The following is a 19,711-nucleotide window of genomic DNA, read 5'->3' on the forward strand; positions in this document are numbered from 1 at the left end:
AGCATGTGAGGGCTCATATGTGCATAGCTTTATTTACTCTCCACAGCAAGCAGCACTCTGGCGGTAACCTTAAAGAAAGCTCTGGAACAGAATCTTAATTTAAATTAACCCAATGTTCCAAACCCAGTGTCTTTTTCTGCTCTCATGGGTAAGTGGTGTTCTTGAGCCTACAAAAATATCGTGAAGAAATAACCAAAGAAAGCCAAAACAAGGCCCTCAAACACTAGGGAAAAGAACCTTTGGAAGATGTTAAACCTAAACTGTATGGCAGCTAAAAAGAGAATCCGAAAAAGATATGCCAAAACATGTCGTAGGAATTGAAACGGGAAACAATAATCAGAAATCAAACGTTGACAGCTTAATTATGCAATTATCACAAACAAAACCAAATCAATACACCAGTTCTGTTATTCGCAACATATTGTATCCATAATACAGTTTGTCATTTCGTTTTTGACTTTAAAAATATACGCAAAGCAGAAACAAAGTGTATATACAACACCATCATGGACATGTAAAGCAATATGTTGTCACCTATTCAAGACTAGATAGTCATCGGGAGAAGGTAGTGAAGCTTTGGTTTTGCAGGTGGAGGAGGGAAGTGGTTTGGGAAGGCTAAGATAGGCGGAAGGTGCTACACAACACGCCTGGTGGAGCATTATGGTGGATGGGAGGTGGTAAAAGCACATGGCAAGGTGACAGAGGTAAACACAAGGCACGTGTGATTTGCAAGACTGGGGAACTGGATGACAGACATTTCCCATGCTAGTGTTAGACCTTCTGCTAACCCAGCCAACCAGCCTTTCCAAAACAAGTTATCAAACATGTGCTTTATTGATTACTACTGTGCTTTGTGAAAGAGTCAGAATTGAAACCAATGAGCACTGACTTAGCAGTTCCACCACATACAACTCTGAAGGTATTTAGGCTCACCATTAGTGTCAAACTCCTCTTTAAGACTAACCCGGGGATTGCTGGATTTATTTATTTTTAATTTCTGTCCAGGGCTGGCCCATCCCAGAGGGTCTCGGAGCGTCTTAAATGGTTCAAAGTTTGAAAAGGTGCGAGTTGAAAAAAGAAAGTTACAAAAGGTTTTTAGGAAAGGATAGGAAGATTAGGATAGACAAGTGTTAGCAGTGGAGGAGGGCAGGGTTATGTGTTGGGAAATGGGTATGTTTTGAGGCTCTTTCTGAAAGTGGTGATGGAGGATGCAGTGCATATGTAAAGAAGAAGGTTGTTCATGCCGTGGGTAATGCTTGTTTTTGTGTGCATGAGAGTTTGCAGAGTGGAATGTGTAGAAGGCGTTGGCTGACTTCTCTGTTTTTGTGTGGGTGATGGGTTTGAGTTTGTCAGGAAGGTAAGATAAGAGTTTTGAGGTGGATGGGGAGCCAGTGGAGCTGGGGTGATGTGTGAATGTTGTTGCTGCATTTATTATGGCTTGCAGTGGGGGGGCAAGGGTGTTGTTGGGGAGTCCAGGTAGGAAAGCATTTCCATAGTCGTCTTGGAGAGAACAAGGGCTTGGACTGCAGTGCGGAAGTCGTCAGGAGGAAAGATATGTCTGATTTTGCGTAGGAGGTTTAGTTGTGGATTGCATGTTTGTGAAGGAAAGGTGGTGTTTGAGGGTGAAGCCAAGGGATTTGGCAGGTGTGGAGAGGGATATGCATGGGTTGTCTGTGGCGAGTTCTTGGATCGAGGGGGGTTATGTTATGGGAATTTGTAGAGAGCTTGGTCACCCGTGGGTATCCTGGCGCTAGAGAGAGGAAGACAGTGATCCATAGCCATCACACTGATACAACTAGAACAAATATGTTTTCAGGGCCTTTCTAAATGGCAGGTGGTTAGACACGTTTTTCAATGTCCAAGGGAAGTTGTTCCATAATTGGGCCGCAGCCACTGAAAAATCCAGGCCTTCAATGCGGGATCGACGAAAAGAAGGAACACACAGCAAACCCACCAATGCTGATCGTAATGGGCGAGCAAGGAGATAGCGGATACATTTGGCACGAAGATATTCCGCTCCTTGATTGTGGAGAGCACGGTGTACCAGGCAGAGAGCCTTGAACCCAATTAGTTGAGTAACAAGAAACCAATGCAAGGAGCGAAGAACAAGTGATATGTGAACCCCATATGTGGAGCCCATAGCCACACGGGCAGACAGGTTTTGCAGGCACTGGAGCCGCTGGACTATGCTCTTAGGCTGGGATGGATATAATGAGTTATAATAGTCCAGACGGCTCAGTACCAAGGCTGCCACCACCGGTGGACTCAATTTCAGAGGTACATAAGGAAGCAACTTTCTTAATATTTTAAGATGGAAATGGCCTGCTTGACAGACCACCGATACTTGTCTCCATAGAGAGGGTGGCCGAGATAACTACTCCCAAGTTACTCACCTTAGCAACTGGAACAGGAAGAGGGCCAAGAGAAGAGGGCCAAAAGGAAAATACCCAGAGTTGGGGATCACTGGGAGAACCCACCACCAGCACCTCCGTCTTGTCTCCATTCAACTTCAGCCAATTGAGGTTCATCCATTCCCCCACAGCAGACCGGCATTGATGTAAGCACAACGTCAACTCAGCCTGATTATGATCTAAACTAATGAGGAGAATAGCACCTGATACCTAAGGAGCAAATGATACACAAGTGGTCAGATGTAAATGTTAAAGATGGGAGACAAGACGGAGCCCTGCGGAACCCCACAGTCAAGAACTGATGAGCCCGAAAAGAAAGGTGAGAGTGAAAGGATTTGCATTCTATCGGCCAGGAAGGAAGGTAAACCAGGCAAGCACTTGACCTGAAATACCAGCCTGAACCAGGCGGGCTAGCAGGGTAGGATGGTCAACGTCATCAAAGGCCGCTGAAAGATCTAATGTAATCAGGGTGCTGGCACCTCTTGCATCAACCAGCCTGGCCATATCATCCCGAACCATGACACACTTTCTGTGCCCCGGCCACTGGGTGGAGTGAAAGAGATGTGAGGATTCCTCAAAGGAGGACAGCAAAGGAGAAATCATGGCCTCCAAAAGCTTTATAAAGAATGTTGGGAGTGAGATAAGACGGTAGCTAGATGGGCGAGTAGGGTCCAGCAAGGTTTTTTTTTAATAGAGGGATCACTGTAGCGACATTAAGCTCTGACGGGATGCCACCTGTTTGACAAGAAGCATTGATTGCCACCATAATCTCACTCAGTAACTCGGGAGAATGTTCCTTCATAACCACAAGAGGGATGACATCAGAAGGAGCACCCGACTTTGAATGGCCGTAGATCTCTCCAACTCAGTAAATAGAGGAAAGGAGGACCAGCCCTCAAAATCAGTCAAGTTACTAAGAACAGGGGCAGACATTGTTACAGCCAGAGCAATATTAGCGCAAATAAATTTTAATTTTAGAAATAAAAAACTGGAACAGTGAGTCGCATAGCTCCTGGGAAGGACTCAACTGAGGCACCAGTTTAGCTGAGGATGAAAGAGATTTCACCACAGCAAACGATGCTTTAGGCTGAGACAACAATGATTTAACGATGATTCAATTTTCTGAGCGAAATAAGTTTTCCCGGCGGCAACAATTGCAGCTGAATAGGCTGCAGCACAAAGTTTTTATGCTGAATTCTAAGGCCAGGGTCATAGGCTATCCGCCACTTGCGCTCAATCTGTCTGAGGTCAAGGCGAGCCAATTTAAGAGGTTCCGAGAACCAGGGCTCTGACTGGAGCCTCTGTGGCTCCGTGGCTGGACTAGCTGTAGAGGGGCCATCTCATCTGCTACTTCAAGCAATGATTGGTAGAGAACCGATCACGTTGCTACAGGGGCTGTATTGCATTTACCTTTTAACTGATCAAACAAGACCCTGAAGGTCGGCAGAACGCCAACCACGTTGCCACCGCCTAGGCGGTATGGCCTTTTTCTGGGACCATACCACTTTAAGCGAGCCGGTCACCAGGTGATGAGGTCAGATTTGTGCCTTGCGTGGCATATGAGAAGGTATTCTGTTTTGGAAGCGTTAAGCTTGAGGAAGTGGGTGTCATCCAGTTGGTGATGGTGGAGAAACAGGTTTTGAGGGTGTGGAGTTGTGAAGGGAGAAAACTGTAAGCACATTTTTGTGTAAACTGCATATTGGTGGATATTTACGTTGTGTTTGACTTGTATAGTGTCAACGAGATGGGCATACATGCTTGGGGTAGAGCCCCCATTTCCACCTTGATAAGGATTTGCCTTCCTAATGAGATTTAACAGAGAATGGCCACAAAGTCATGCCTAGTCGTTCAATATGGCCTAGATGCAGGGGCCGTGGTAATAGATGAAGACTACCGGGTGGTGTGTAAATGCAGTTGCTCAACCATATAAACCAATTGTATTGAATTTAGGAGGAGTCCCCATAGCTCATAGGATAAGACTTCTACATATAGCCAGACATTCAATTGAGTGGCAGAACTCAAAGAATATGAAAGAAGGGATTTGGATCCTCCCACCCAAGGCAAGGCCACTACACGCCCCAGACCACTCACCACTAGAAACAAGCTCCTCGGGTTACGCTCAACAATGCCAACCGTACCACCCTGCCCAAGCCCACAGTCATCCCTCCTCTCCCAGCCTCGACCAACAGCACCTCTCCCCATATACAGCCCACCAACAGCACCAAAACCACAGCCACACCTGCAGCATTCAATACTCTGCACCAACCTCAACATCCCAACACCACCACCACCACCGCAAACACCACCCCCTCACCGAAAAATAAAACTTACAAACTGAACCCCCCCACCTACAGTGCGCACTCATCAGTGCCGCACCCTTGACTGGGTAGCTGACCACAACTGTAAAATAGATCTTAGCTCCAACACTCCCCTCCCCTGGTCTGACCACCACCTCATCCATTTCTTCATTCCCACATGCACTGACACATCAATTCCAGATCCCTCCCAGCACATGCCATCGAAATCAATGACCTCAATACCAATCTCAATCTAGATAGCCTAGCCATCACCGAGTCCTGGCTCCATCAAGCTGCTGGTCCAGCCATCTCTTTAGCACTCCCACATGGATACACTATCTACAGACAAGACAGAGCACTAACCAAAGGTGGAGGCGTAGCCCTCATAGTCAAAGATGACCTGACCATAAGAGAATCTGTCTCTAACCTTGGGGAGAACACTGACTGCCTCACAGTTAAGATCGCCACCTCAGCCAACAACACCTTCACAATCCACTTAGTCTACTGTCCTCCTGGCCCCATAGCTGACTTTCATGACAACCTCATGCATCTCCTAAGCGACAACCTCAAAGCTTCTACTAAAACACTTCTCCTAGGCAACCTTAACCTGGGCCTCAACGATCCCAAAGACAAGCCAGCCAAAGCCTTATCACAAGCTATTCTTGAGCTTGGGTTTCAGCAAAGTAACCTCACACCCACACATTGCAAAGGCCGCACCCTTGACTGGGTAGCTGACCACAACTGTAAAATAGATCTTAGCTCCAACACTCCCCTGGTCTGACCACCACTTCATCCGTTTCTTCATTCCCACATGCACTGACCCACCTAAACACCCTTCACCCATACCACAAGCATTAGCCAGAAGTGCCCTAACCTCACCAAAGAAAACATTCTCCCTTTCCTAGACATACCACCCCTCCAGCTCCCCACCTCCTCAGACCCCACCGTACTCGCAGTTACATACAACTCTATCATGGAATCAGCCATTGAAACCATAGCTCCCCTACAGATCAAAAAAGCCAAAAAAATAAAACACAACAACACTTGGTTCACTAGTGAACTCAAGGAACTCGGAACGCAAAAACGGAGAGCACTAAAGAACTGGCAAGCCTCCCCTCAGGAAGATACGCTATCAGCATACAAATCCATTGCCACTAGTTACAAAAAAGCCATACTAACCTCCAAATCCTCCTCTTACAACAATAGAATCACCAACGCCACATCAGAGTCCAAAGAACTCTTCGCCATCTATCGATAACTCTCTAGCCCATCCACTAAGTAACTAGAAATCACCAAAGGTGTAGCATGGTGCACCAGTGTACAAACAGCCTTAATAAGTAAAAATGAGCTCTTGCAGGGTAAGATCATGGAACATCACAAACGCCTCTCCAAACACATCAATCTCACATCCTGCCCGGAAAGCAAGACCAATCCGAGAAAAATAAAACCATTCTCCTTCAGGGAAGTCACTATACCTGAAGTAATAGAAATAGTCAAAAAAATGAAACCCTCCAATTGCAAAGGCGACGCATGTCTGGCTAAATTAGTCAAAGAATGCTCTGAAATTTTAGCCACATTCCTCAAAACCTTCATCAATGCCTCCTTTAACTCGTACACAATCCCCGACTGCCTAAAAGAAGCCTGGGTACGTCCGCTACTGAAGAAACCCACCCTTGACCCTGAAGTTGCCACCAACTACAGGCCTATCACCACCATACCGTTTCTGCTCAAGATTCTGGACAAGGTGCCCTACACACAAATACAACCATACTTTGAATAAAACAAAATATTAGGCAAAAGGCAATCAGGATTTCGTCCTGGTCATGGAACAGAATCTGCTCTACTAGATTTAAAAATACAACTCAGTGATATTATGGACAAAGGCAAACCAGCACTTCTCCTCTTACTAGACTTGTCTGCAACATTCGACCTCGTCAACCATGATATCCTAGGCAAGCAACTAAAAAACGCTTCCCACTTCTCTCTAGAAGCTACAGCCTGGATCGACTCCTTCCTCCGTGGTAGACTTATGAGAGTGTTCTCTGACTCTGCCTCTGCTCCACCTGCCACCATACACTGTGGTGTGCCACAAGGCTCCTGCACAGCACCCACGCTCTACAACATCTTCACTCTCCCACTGTTCAATGATCTTGACAGTCACAACATAGCCTACACCAACTATGCTGATGACACACAAGTCTTAATCCCTCTCGCTGGTATCTATGAGCAAGATGCAGCAACCCTAACTAATATCTACGCTACAATCCAAACTTGAATGGCAGCCAATGGACTTTGCCTCAACAGAGATAAAACCGAGATCCTTGTTGTAGGTACCAAAGTAACAATAATAAACAAACACTCTCCACAATACACTACCTTTATCGTCGACAACACCACTATAACAGTATCCTCAGCAGTAAAAACACTAGGTGTATACCTCGACTCCTCGCTATCTATGACCTGACAGGTTAATGCCATAGCCTCATCCACAGCACTCACCACAAAAATCATCAACGCAGTCAGACCTTTCCTATCCATACAAAACTGCTTATACATTGCGAGAGCCACGGTCGGTACCAAACTTGATTATTGCAACGCCCTCTTCCTAGGCACTTCTGCTAAAAACTTACACAAACTACAAGTGATACAGAACAATGCCTTGAGAGCTGCAATAAGTATCCCCAAAAGGGAACACCTATCACAAGCAAGGAAAGACGCACACTGGCTTCCTGTCAACGAGCGCATTCTCTTCAAAACACTGGCCATTACAGACAAATGCCTCTCACTGAATGCTCCATTCTACAGCCCACCATTTTGTAGGAGGACCTACAAAACTTACCCAGCACCACGGAGCGGTCGCGGAGTTCGAGCAGAGTTGAGCAGTCTTTGCAGGAGACACCAAGGCTGCCTCTCTCTCTGTGCTCCATTCTACAGCCCACCATTTTGTGGGAGGACCTACAAAACTTACCCAGCACCGCGGAGCTGTCGCGGAGTTCGAGCAGAGTTGAGCAGTCTTTGCAGTCCTTGTCAGGACTGAAAGGCTGCCAGGCTGCAAAAGAAATGAACCCAGAACCCGCGTACCCCTCGCAACCTTTGCAGGGGAGACCAACAACAGAGGTTGAAGATCCGGAAAAAAGATATGAATACGGGCCCGGCTCCATTAATACTTCAAACTTCTCAACCAATAAACCAACTAGCTACAAAACAAGCACCTAGAGCACGCTTACCAGTTCAAGTAAATCCTGGCCCTAAATTCCCCCCCCCTCACACTCAACCTCCCCAATCGGGACCCCCAGCGGACGCTCAAACTGCATCTTTAACCCTGCAGCAACAAAAAAAAGCCATATCACTGGCTAAAGACTTTCAAAGCATTCAGCCGTCGTCTGCGACCGAAGCCTGCGTGACAACACATCACAATTCGGCCTCTCGGCCGCAAATCCCAAAAAAATCAAATGCGGAGCCGAATGAAGATCCGACCTCGAGCCAACTCCCTCCCGCCGAGAGCAGCCCATTGCAGCATGTCGGAGGACAGGCTGCGAGGGGCTTTGCCCCGGCGGGGAGAGCAACCGCGAATGAGCCCACTCACAATAACTCGAGCGCCGCAGGGAACTGAGAAATCTCACCGGCTCCCAGCACTACCTGTGAAGGACGAGCGCAGAGGCTCTCGACCAGGTCGCAGGCGGCTCCAGCTCCCGCGCAGAGACCGGCTCGCAGCACTGTTGTAGCTATGGTTCACGTGTCGGAGACCGCGGAGGAAGCAGCAGGAGCTGAGGGCTGGGAGAATTACAGCACACCTCCTCGGCTCCTCGCTCCAACGCCCCCGCAGTCTGGAAGAGCACCCCTAGAGGTGATCGACGGAACTCAACCAAACAGTGTTTGGGAAGAGTTCGCTCCAGGCAAAAAAGTCACACCTGAAACAGACTCAGCACCCGGCACAGAAACTAACAAAACAAAAAAAGGTCCGACACAGCCTGCACAAAAAACACAGAAAACCAAGCAGGCTAATGGCAGCCAGACAGAAAGAAAAACTAACAAAAACCGCAATCAGCAAAAAACAAAAAAAAAGGGAAACAGGACCCCTCAAATGAAGCACTACTAAAAACCACCTTCTGTAATTCCCTGAAAGACTTTTTCTCCAGACAAGGGAAGTGTAAACACGATATTCTTAATGAATTAACTGACAACGAGATACTGGAGGCTCTAATAGTGCGGCACCAAAAGCTCGCAAAATGATCCCCAAGGTCCTAGACTCAGAGGGAAAAACGTTAGACATCGCCAAGCAAGGAGATCAGCCTAGTCAAAACTCAAACAGTATAACACAGGACCCAACACCGCCAATTGGCAAACTCATGGACAAACTATCACCAAAAGCGGCAATCATAGACGAACACCCACAGTACTCTATCGACCCTCTGCCTCAAAAGGAAACCAAGTCACAGCTGGACGAGGATGCAGCCTCCCAAGCCAACGGAATCCACTCAGAAGCAGAAACAAACATTGGCTCCCAAAACAAGCTGCCGGAATCCCAAACTCCAAAAACAGCAACACACAAAACCATAGAACAAGGACAAGCCCTATCAGCCCCAGCAGTCAGAGCAGACTGGGAAATTTTGCTAACGCCCAGACCCCTGAGAACAAGCACCCTAACAAGGGACCAAAGAGGAAGTTATCTGCCACACAACCAGACACAAGAAAGATCAAGATCCGAGCAGCCCCAAACATCACCGGCTAGACCCGGCAGAAAAAGCCTCCCTCAAATAACAGAAACTCCGTCGAGGAAACCAGAAATGATGAACATAATGTCAGCGATAACCATAGCTCTAGCTCCTTTTGGAAAACTTTACGAGACCCTGAATGACACGCTAAAAGACAACAGAACCTTAATTGCTCTCATGCATACGAAACAAATTTTTCTAGAAGGCTTCATCACGGCCAAGGAACAAGAAATAAAAACTAAAGACCATACTCTGAGAGCTGAAAAGGGAGAACAAAAACATTACTTGACTGCAGAAACCCAAACAAATCAACCATTATGCTCCCAGATCTTCAGTTTCCGAAGCACACTACCAGAAGAGCCCAAAATAAACCAAAAGAAAAGAAACATGCAAGAAGAATCAGTCACCCAACCAACTCTACACAACAACAGATCCATCTACTCAAATCTCAGAAAAGAACACATTGGCAGAAAATCGCACAATGACCAAAGATTCAATTACTGATCATGGCAGACCAGAAAAAACACCTCTTCCCAAACAAACTACTTCTACTAATCGGCAACCAAAATCACTCCCCACTCATCAACAGGGACAACAATCTATTCAAAAATCGCCAAGAACAATAGAAGACTTCTTTGCGGATACAAACTTAATGAACCAGTCCATACATTTAACGCCAGATCAAGATGCTGAAGAGGTCTCAACAATCGGCATTGATTCGACCCCCCCCCCGCCCAAAACCAAAGCAACAAACAAAAAGAAGACACAACAGCGCAACACCACATCGCTACACCCCTATAGTGAGCTTAAGATATCTGAAAGGACTGAATTTCACCTCCCAACCAAAGCCAACCCTGCCAGTATCTCAAAAAAGTCAAGCCCTATATTTGGACGAAAGACGCAACGTCAAAAATAAAGACACCCACCACCTTGAAAGAAATACAACCAGGAGGTCAAAGGAAAGAACCCCTCGACGCAGACCAATAAGCCGATCCCGATGAGAAAAAAAGGCCCCTTGGAATAAGCCCAGAAAAGAATGGCCCTCCCGCGCATTAAAGAAAAAGAATGACGAAAACCGCCAGACAATAATCCTCAAAATGGAACAAACAGATCACAACTCTGAAGCAGTAAATCTAAATAGAGGAACGATAATGAAAATTTTCAGAAACATCAAGTCCCTCAGACACCTGATACCAGAAGACATCCCTCTAGTAGAACCATACCACAGAGCCCACAAAGCAAAAGCATACATACACATAAAAAAGAACGCCGGAATCACCCAGTCCAGAGAAACTGACACGGATCTACGACAAATAGGCTATCTTCTGACGGAAGACTGGGCCGACAACCAAACACCCCACCAGCAGAGCCGGTCCAGCCCGGACAACTTCCAGTCGCACCGCCTCGGAGCTAACAGAAAAGGTGATAACACCACCGGAAACACCCCGCAAAAAACTTGTCATCCGACGCTGAAAACCAGTCGAGAAGGCAAGAAAGAAATACCCCATCCACTGAAACAACGAAACCTGCTCTCAACGATAACAACTCTGAAAATGGCATTGTGGAACACACAAGGATTCAAACACCTGATGAAAAGCCTGATTGGAAGGGATCCCAGGAAAAACAAACCTAGGAGACTTCGATATTGTAGCACTACAAGAAGCCTGGCTCACAACCTCGCCAGCTTTAGATGGCTACGAATTGACAACCTCAAAAGCTGTAAGAGGAACAACGGGCCGCCCATCTGCAGGCCTCCTGATCGCAGCTCGAACAGGCAGCGGTCTGGAAATAGATAGAGCTATCTTCCTCACAGAACCATCTATCAATTAAGGTGAAGTGGACCCGACAAAACACGATCACGAACAAAAGCTGGGAAATCCCGATCGTAATAATAACAACGTACTGGAACCCAGACAGAATCTCTGATGTCGATTTTCTTCGTATAATCGAAACAGAAATAGACGAGACACAAACTCCGAAACCACCGAATTAATTATCTGCGGACCTGAACGCTAAATGTCCCCAAAAAAGTTCTCACCCAACAGCACCCAACAGCGAAACAAGAGTAGACTCAAGAGGCAAAAAATGGCTAAAATGAATGGACTCCAGAAACTTCCACAACACGGCACTGTTGTCAACAACAAAACCCCAAATTCCAACCTGGGAAAGAGCATCTGAAGCGGGAACAATTGATAATATATTCGCTTCAGAAGGCATGTTAGAATTCATAACCTCATTTGAGGTTCTACGTACAGAGGAAAGCGATCATAACATCCTCCAAATATCATGGACCACACAACGTCCGGTCAAACACTTAATGTCGGAAGAAGTGGAAGTAACAACCCAAGGCAATCGCCTAAGACTGCACGCTGAAAGGATAAAAGATCTGGCACAAAACTACAAAAAGAAACTCACCAAAGAGCCTAACAGGTGCAAAACGGAACCAGACTACCAACCCCAGTTAATTCAATATCAGATAACCCCCACAATGGTCCAGAAAAAAGAAAAACCCCAAGGACACCACAAGTATGACAAACTCTTGGTACTCAGGCGCCGTGCACTAAGGGAACTAAAACTCCTTGCAGCAAAATCAAAATCGATACTTATGGAAAAAAAACAAAGAGAAGAAACCGCAAAATACAAAGCTTGGTTAAAATCCTACTACACCAACAAGACTCAGAAGAAATGCTCAAAAAGGTAATGGGAAGAAACTCCAGAGATTTCTGGTCACTCATAAAAAAGATAGACAGCAACCAGGCCAACAACCTAGCCAACACAGTGAGTGAAGAAAGATGGACGACCCACTTTTCCACCCTATTCCAAAGCCCCAACGGATCACAAGTCCTAAACACCGCAAATGATAATTCAAATTGGGAAGATATCTCCGACACTGAAGATATAGAAGATGCAATCCGCAAACTAAAGCCAAGTCGTGCGCCCAGACCAGATGGAATAACAAATGTAGACTTGAAAAACAACCCAAAAGAATGGGCCAAGTTTATAACCCTTGTTTTCGAAACGGTAACAACCTCAAAATCGATACCCCGCTCATGGACAAAGGCCACGGTGGTCCCGATCTTTAAAAAGGGCGACAGAACTGAACCCACTAACTACCGCCCAATCGCACTACTTGATACCATCGGGAACATTTTTGGCTCATTGTTGCTAAAAGGCTTCCAAAGGTGGGCTTCAACCTCACCCAGCTGGGATCCCTTCCAATCAGGCTTTACGAAGAACACTGGTACCCAAGTAAACATCATGATACTCAACATCATAAAGAACAAAACTCGAGCACAGCAACGTAAGGTCTTCATAGCCTTTGTGGATTTAACACAGGCCTTTGACAAAATCGACCGAAGCAGGCTATGGGCCAAACTAGAACAATGGAAATGCCCACCCCAATTACTACAGCCTATAACGGCATTGCATCAAGACACATCAATGAGGGTAAAACTAAACCACGCTGGAACTCTATCGAAAGAAATTGCAATCAACAGAGGCGTAAAGCAAGGATGCCCGTTGGCTCCAGCACTTTTTACGGCTTTTCTGGGGGACTACAAAGACTCCGGTAAAGATCTCAGAACCTTCGCACCAAAACTGGGTGACATCCCAACTCCAAGGCTTCTCTATGCAGACAATATTATACTCTTTGGTCAAACCCCTGTTGGGCTGCAACGCCAACTAAACCACTTAGTAAACTACATTTCAGAAAACAATCTCGAAATAAACAAGGAGAAAACAAAAATTCTGATCCTCGAGAAATCAACTGCTAGAAAAAAAACATTCCACTGGTCAATCGAGAACACCAAAATTGAAGTGGTAAAAAAGTTCAAATATCTTGGAGTACTAATTGACAGCTCAGGCAACGAAGTAAGAATGCAACACAATTTTTGGGAAAAGACCAGAAAACTTACAGCTCAGGGTCGAGCAATGGACAGGAAATTTGGCCGCTTCTCTCTGCTCCCAATCATAAAGTTCTTCAAGGGCAAAGTGGTCCCAGCCCTGACATACAGAGGGGAAGCCTTCCTGACAATCCCAAAAACCATCTGGAACAAGTTGGAAGGCTACTTTTGGCGAGAAGTAATGCAATTCCCAAAATCAACAGCTATAGCGGCAATCCGAAGAGAACTAGGACTATCTTCATTGAAAGCGACAGTGGATGCAAATGAAATGTTATACAGGAAAATAATCATGCCAGACGCTCCCAGTCAGTACAAATTGATCAATCAAGAAATCCAAAGAGGAAACTGCAAATCGTTATCCGCCTGGGTGACAAAAAAGGAAAATATTCTGACAGAATTCGGTTTCACCAAAGAAGAGCTTTTCCTCACCCCCAACAAAATCAAAAAGAAAATGGATCTACAAGACTGGATACTTACGCAAGAAAAAGCAGCAACCAACAAACTTCTCGCCCATTTGCCGGAACACATAAAAAAACGAAACGATTACCCACTAATCGTGAGAAGATTTCCTGACAAAACAACAAGACAACTGTTTCTAATGGCACGACTAAACCTCTTACCAACAAATGAAATTAGAGCATTGAGAGGTCTGTCCAACGTGAGAACCTGTAGACTGTGCAAAGAACCCACACAAACCAAAACAATACGCCATCTTTTAATATCCTGCACAAAAACAATCGACCTAAGGCAAGCCTTTTTACTCCCGTTACTAAAGCCCTCTGATTTACGAGAAGAAGTCTGGTGGAACCAACTCATAAGTGGAAACAAAACCTCTTGGATGATTGCAGCAACAAAGATCATAGACTTATCCTTAGCAAAATGCCTTAAAGAAGATAATCTTCAGAAAAATTGTCAAGGAAACTTAACAGATGACAAACTTCAAACCGACACACAGCATCTGTAAACCAAAAGTTTACACCCGCAGAGTAACTCACTCCCAACACAAGACGAAGACCCTGTACAGACCTAGCAGCATTTCGTAAAATCAAAGAAATTTGATAAACACAAAATAAAAAAAATAAAAAAATAATAAAATGCTCCTCCCTACCTCTCTGGAAGGATTTCCCCCCTGCACATCCTCCAGACCCACCAGATCTCACCTCACTAACCAGATCTACGTCCCCTCTTTCAAAAGAGCCAAAGCGGGTGGCACAAGCTTCCATCACTTAGCACCAAAAACCTGGAACGTCCTCCCCACAGCCCTGAGAAATGAAAAATCTTACACTGTGTTCAGAAAAATGCTTAAAACCAAACTGTTTATTTAAAGTACTCTGCATAACTGCCAAACCAAGCCTTTGATCCACTGTAACCCTGTAAGGAACCTGTAAGCTTGCCTGCCCCTATGTAACTTTTGTATGCAACTAAGAATGTAAGCATGAAGCCCTCTGTAACAAGCACTACGATGCCCAAGGGCCACCCGGCGCTATACAAAACCTAAATAAATAAATAAAAGTGTTTAATCCACATTTTAAACTCATTGATTCTACCACAACTGTACCCCTGGTGCGGTCTGGATGTGACCTGGTTCAGTGCAACAACCTCTCAGATTTCCTTGAAGCAGACTATCAGTAGAGGCAGGTATGAGTCCGACCATCCAGTACTTGTCATGAGCATGATAGGGTATGTTAGTAGTGCTATGCAGAATACCACCAGCCCATTACCTCTCAAGTCGGATGTCTCTCCCAAATGATCCTTCACACCGAAATTTCCACCTGGGCCTCCACTTGTCAAAGTGGGTGAGTGCGGGTTGGGTCCTTTGCAAGACCCTTGGAATAAGGGTTGTGATCAATTCCGCAGTATGGTACGATATAACCCGGACTCCCCCGCAATCCAGTGGCAGTTCAGTGATCAGAACAGCATGGATAGTGCAAGGCTATGTATGTAGTGCAGGGTATTTTTGCTCGGTCCCTCTGGCTGGCCCCTGTCACCAGGCCAGAGAGGGGGAGTATGTTCACTTTTTCTTTATTTTGTTTTGTTTTTGTAAATTTTATTTTTATTTCGGGTTTTCACCAAATGAGAATAGCACACGTCTGCAAACACATCAACAAGGCAACCCCCTTTTCTCCCCTTTTCCCTTTCCTTCCCCATCCCCTCAGGTAACGCCTTCTCCTCTATTTTAAGGAAACAATAACCAAAAAAAACCTTTGGTTGTCTAACTGTGGTAGAAATAAAGTGATAAATTATACACATGTCCGTGGTAGCCTTGTGTGCCTTTCATAGTCCTTTGGCTGTAGTCTGATGTACCGGGAGGTCCCCTGAGTCAGCTCTTTCAACTTATATCTATGAGCACAATACACTCCCCCTTTTCACTTGCTTGTTTGTTTACTTATATAGTGCACCAAACCCGGAGGTATCTGGGCGCGTTACAAGTTTCATAAAGACATAGATCAAGTTACAGATAAGCACATACATGAGATTTACAATGCATTCTCATGATTATTACATTGTACTGTGTATTTACAGAGTTACATTACAGATATGTACATGGATGGCAGAGTAATACAGGGTTATACATCGTGAGAAAAGAGCCATATTTGAGTTTTTTTTTCTAAAGCTGTAGTAATGTTTCTGATCTTAAGACTACTGGAAAAGAGTTCCACGGTTTGTCTGCCAGTACAGAAAAGCTAATACCTCCTGCTTTCTGAAGCTTGTATTAAGCCTTATATTAAGCACCACTTTGCATCAGTTGTTCATATATTTGGACATGAAATCCCCCCACATGGTCTCATGGGATGTTGTACTCCCATGAAGTGCAGCAGTGATTTTTTTCCATTGTACATATATTCCCCTTACCTGGGGTCCGTGCACTTTTCCATTTCATAACTAGGCAGGCCCATGCCGCGAGCAGCAGGGGCACAACCAGCTTCCCAATCTTGCCCAGTCCCCCCCCCAATTTCCTCCATCCCAAACAAGGCTAGGAATGGCGTTTTAGATTGTTGAACGCCATCAATTTCCCTTATCCAGCCCAACACTTCATCCCAAAACATCTACACCAGTGGGCAAACCCACCACATAAGCCAGTAATCCGCCTTCTCCCCACACAGGTGCCAGCGCTCCGGGCTCACATTCTGAAATATCTTAGAAAGTCTGACAGGGTCATATTGCCATCTATATAAGAGCTTGATGGCATGCAGCTTGCATTGGCTGGAGATCCAGGCCCCTCTGTACCGTTTCAGCCACAGTGCTGTTTCTATTTCCCTCTCCAGGTCATTTCCCAATCTCTGTCTACGCTTTTCGGTAGACCCCTTCCCCGCAACTACTAATTCTCTGTACATGACCGAGATCAGGTCCTTCATTTACGTTCTCTTATCTAAGAGCTGTTCGAAAGGCATAAGGTCCCTCTGTATCTTGTCTTGCCATTGTCCACATGTGAGCACCCCTTTCAACTGGAGGTATAAGAAGACCCAAAGTGTACCCAAACCCAGCTCACTTATAGCGATGAAGGTACCATTCCTCCATAATTGACCGACTCTTTCGAGACCTACCTCAAACAAAGCCTGAAATCTATCTGGGTTCGGGATTGCGTTGCGTATTTCTGGCGCTCATAAATGGCTCAACGGGGAGGGCCAGGTCGTCGCCTCCTGCATTTCCGTGCCCTGCCTCCATAGATCCTATATTGTGCCCTAGATCGGGTGGTCACGGATCCTGCAGGGGAGCTTGCTTCTAGGCACCCACAGCCCATTCCCCAACAGAGGCGGGGAACAGGTGGAGATTGTCTAAACCCACCCATTGGTGCTCCCTCTGCATTCTGAAGTGTGGCATAAGGACCCGTAGCTGTGCTGCTTTGTAATACAGTTTTATGTTGCAGAGCCCCACCCCTCCCCTGTCTTTCGGCAAGGTAAGTACCTCCAACGATACTATTCACTGAGGCTTTTATTTCCCAGAAAAATGCTTCAGGACACAAATAGGGAGCATTTGAAATTCATAGAGGAACCTCAGTAAACACACCTTCGAGGGGATTGGGTCCTCCGACGTATTCCATATCTATGACATGTAATCACCACAGCTGTGCTGCTTCGGAAACTTTTTCGGCGTCTGCGTCCTGCGTCGATGACGTCGATGCGCCGTCGTCGAGGACCTCCTCCGACGTCTGACGTCATCCGATGTGATAAGTAGGACGCACGACGCCCATAGCCTCAGTTCCGTTTTTTCCGCGAACGTGTTGCTTCGTGTTTCTCGGTTATAACGCCTCGACTCTTTGGAGTTCTGTTCTTCTCGGTTCTTCGAACCTGTTCGTTTGTGTAAATCCTTCTGAAGATGTCTACTTCGTCTTCGACCCCGCGTCCGGGTTTCAAGAAGTGCGGGGAGTGTGGGTCCAAGATGTCGGTGACAGACTCGCACGACGCCTGCCTCTGGTGCCTCGGGGAGGCCCACGACACAGATGACTGTATCGACTGCCAGTCGCTCACGTCCAAAGCCTTACGCGAACGTAAGAAGAAGTTGTCGGTAGGTCGGGTGTCCAAGCACCGGAAGTCGAAGTCTGCGGGGCTTTCGACGGATGATTCGAGGGGTGACTCTCCGTGTCCTCGTCGGAAGTCTCGTGGGTCTCCTTCTAGGAGTCGGTCTCGCCACTCCTCAGCCTCTTCGAGGCATTCTCGGAAGCGCCGACACCGGTCGTCTTCCAGGTCCTCTTCGGAGGGCTCTGCCCGGCACGTCGCTTACCCCTCCAGCCGTGTGACGCCGGAGGAATGGGCTTCCTTCGGGAAGAAGATGTTGGCGATTCTTGAGTCGCAGGGTACTCAGCCGTCCGCGCCCCCGAGTGGGGTCGGTCGTGTGAGGTCGAGAGACGCCGCTCGCAAGAGTGGTCGGCACGAGTCACGGGAGAGGTCCCGTTCGGACAAGGGGACTCGTTCTCGACGTACCCGTTCCAGGTCCCGGTCCTCGACGCGTTCGAGACCGTGTGCACCTGTGAGGTCTTCAAAGAAGGCATCGACGTCTGTGGCGTCGAGGGCGTCGACGGGCTTTCTCGAGGCTCTGGCTCTGAGGAAGTCGTCGATGCCGTCGACGCTCAGGTCGTCGAGGGACACGCTCGGGGCTCCGGCCTCGAGGGCTGTGTCGACGCCGCCGATTCTGGAGGCGCTGCATCTGACGTCGACGCCGATTTCCTCGACGTCGACGCCGATCCTCTCGGCGCCGATGCCAGTTCTCTCGACGCTGGCGCCGATTCGCTCGACGCCATCGACGCCTTTCGTGTCGGAGGTACCCCAGGGCACGGGTGAACCCCCTAGGAAGGCTCTGGTTAAGAGCAAGCACTCTCGAGTGCCTTCTTTTCGCCACCTGGACTATATTTCAGAGGCGGATGAGGATTCTGATGGCCTGGTTCCTAGTCAGGTTCCGGATGACATTGTCTCGGGCCATAGTCAGTTTGACGAGTTGAGACAGTCACTGCATGATGCCAGTGGACTGGACACCTCTCCGGAGGTGGAGTTTTGTAGGCCTGAGCCTGGCTCTCATGCTGATTCCTCGTACCGGCGTCTTATGGCTAGGGTTTCTGAGTACTTGGGATGGTCTGCTCCCCCAGGGGAGTTTGTGCAGGATGATCTGACAGACATCCTTGATGTTGGTCCCCCAACTGACCCGGTTCTGCCGTTCCATATGGCTTTACAGAGAAGGGTGGCGGCGGCTTGGACTGCTCCGGAGAGTCTCCCGGCGGTGGGCAGATCCTTGTCGGGAAAATACCGTCCAGCCAGTGGCGACCCCTGCTACTTGACCAGGCACCCCACTCCGGAGAGTTTGGTGGTGCAGGCGGCCACGGCCCCGGCGAAGCAGGCGTCGTACCCTACCATCCCTCCTGATAGGGACGACAAACGTTTTGATGGCTGGGCGAAGAAAGTGTTTTCTTCTGGTGGTATGGCGCTTCAGGCGGCCAACTCCATTTGTGCCTTGTCACGTTTCACGCACACTCTGTGGAACTGTGTTGCGTTAGCGGCTGAACATGTTCCCGAAGGGGATGAACGGGATGGTTTCCTTGCTATGGTCCAGGATGGTAAGGATGCCATGTGTGAGTCCGTTCAGTCGGGTTTGGACTTAGCTGAATGCGTCAGTAGGTCCATGGCGGCGAGCACCGTGATACGCAGGTTTGCGTGGTTGCGGAAGTCGGGGTTTGCGCCTGATGTGCAGTCCCGGCTCCTCAACATGCCCTTTGATGGTGAACACCTTTTTGGCAGCAAGGCTGACGAGAGCCTTGAGAGGTTGCAGACCTCAAAAGCTGCAGCGAAGTCGTTGGGCGCTGCAGTTCGCCAATCTCCGCCTTTTCGTCCTAGGGGACAGCAGTGGAGGGGTGGTTCCTTTCGTTTTTACTCCTCCTTCAGTAAAGCGAGAGGAGC

General features: G+C 47.3%; 1 protein-coding gene across 3 annotated transcripts in view; it reads left to right on the plus strand.

Annotated features, from left to right (window-relative positions):
- The window catches only part of CFAP92 (cilia and flagella associated protein 92 (putative)), a 1,690,090-nt gene that overhangs the window by 201,360 nt on the left and 1,469,019 nt on the right, over positions 1-19,711 (plus strand). The gene's annotated exons all lie outside the window — the stretch shown is intronic.

This window comes from Ambystoma mexicanum, chromosome 2p (genome assembly GCF_040938575.1).
Source record: "Ambystoma mexicanum isolate Mex_15411 chromosome 2p, UKY_AmexF1_1, whole genome shotgun sequence".
NCBI classification, from domain to species: Eukaryota; Metazoa; Chordata; class Amphibia; order Caudata; family Ambystomatidae; genus Ambystoma; species Ambystoma mexicanum.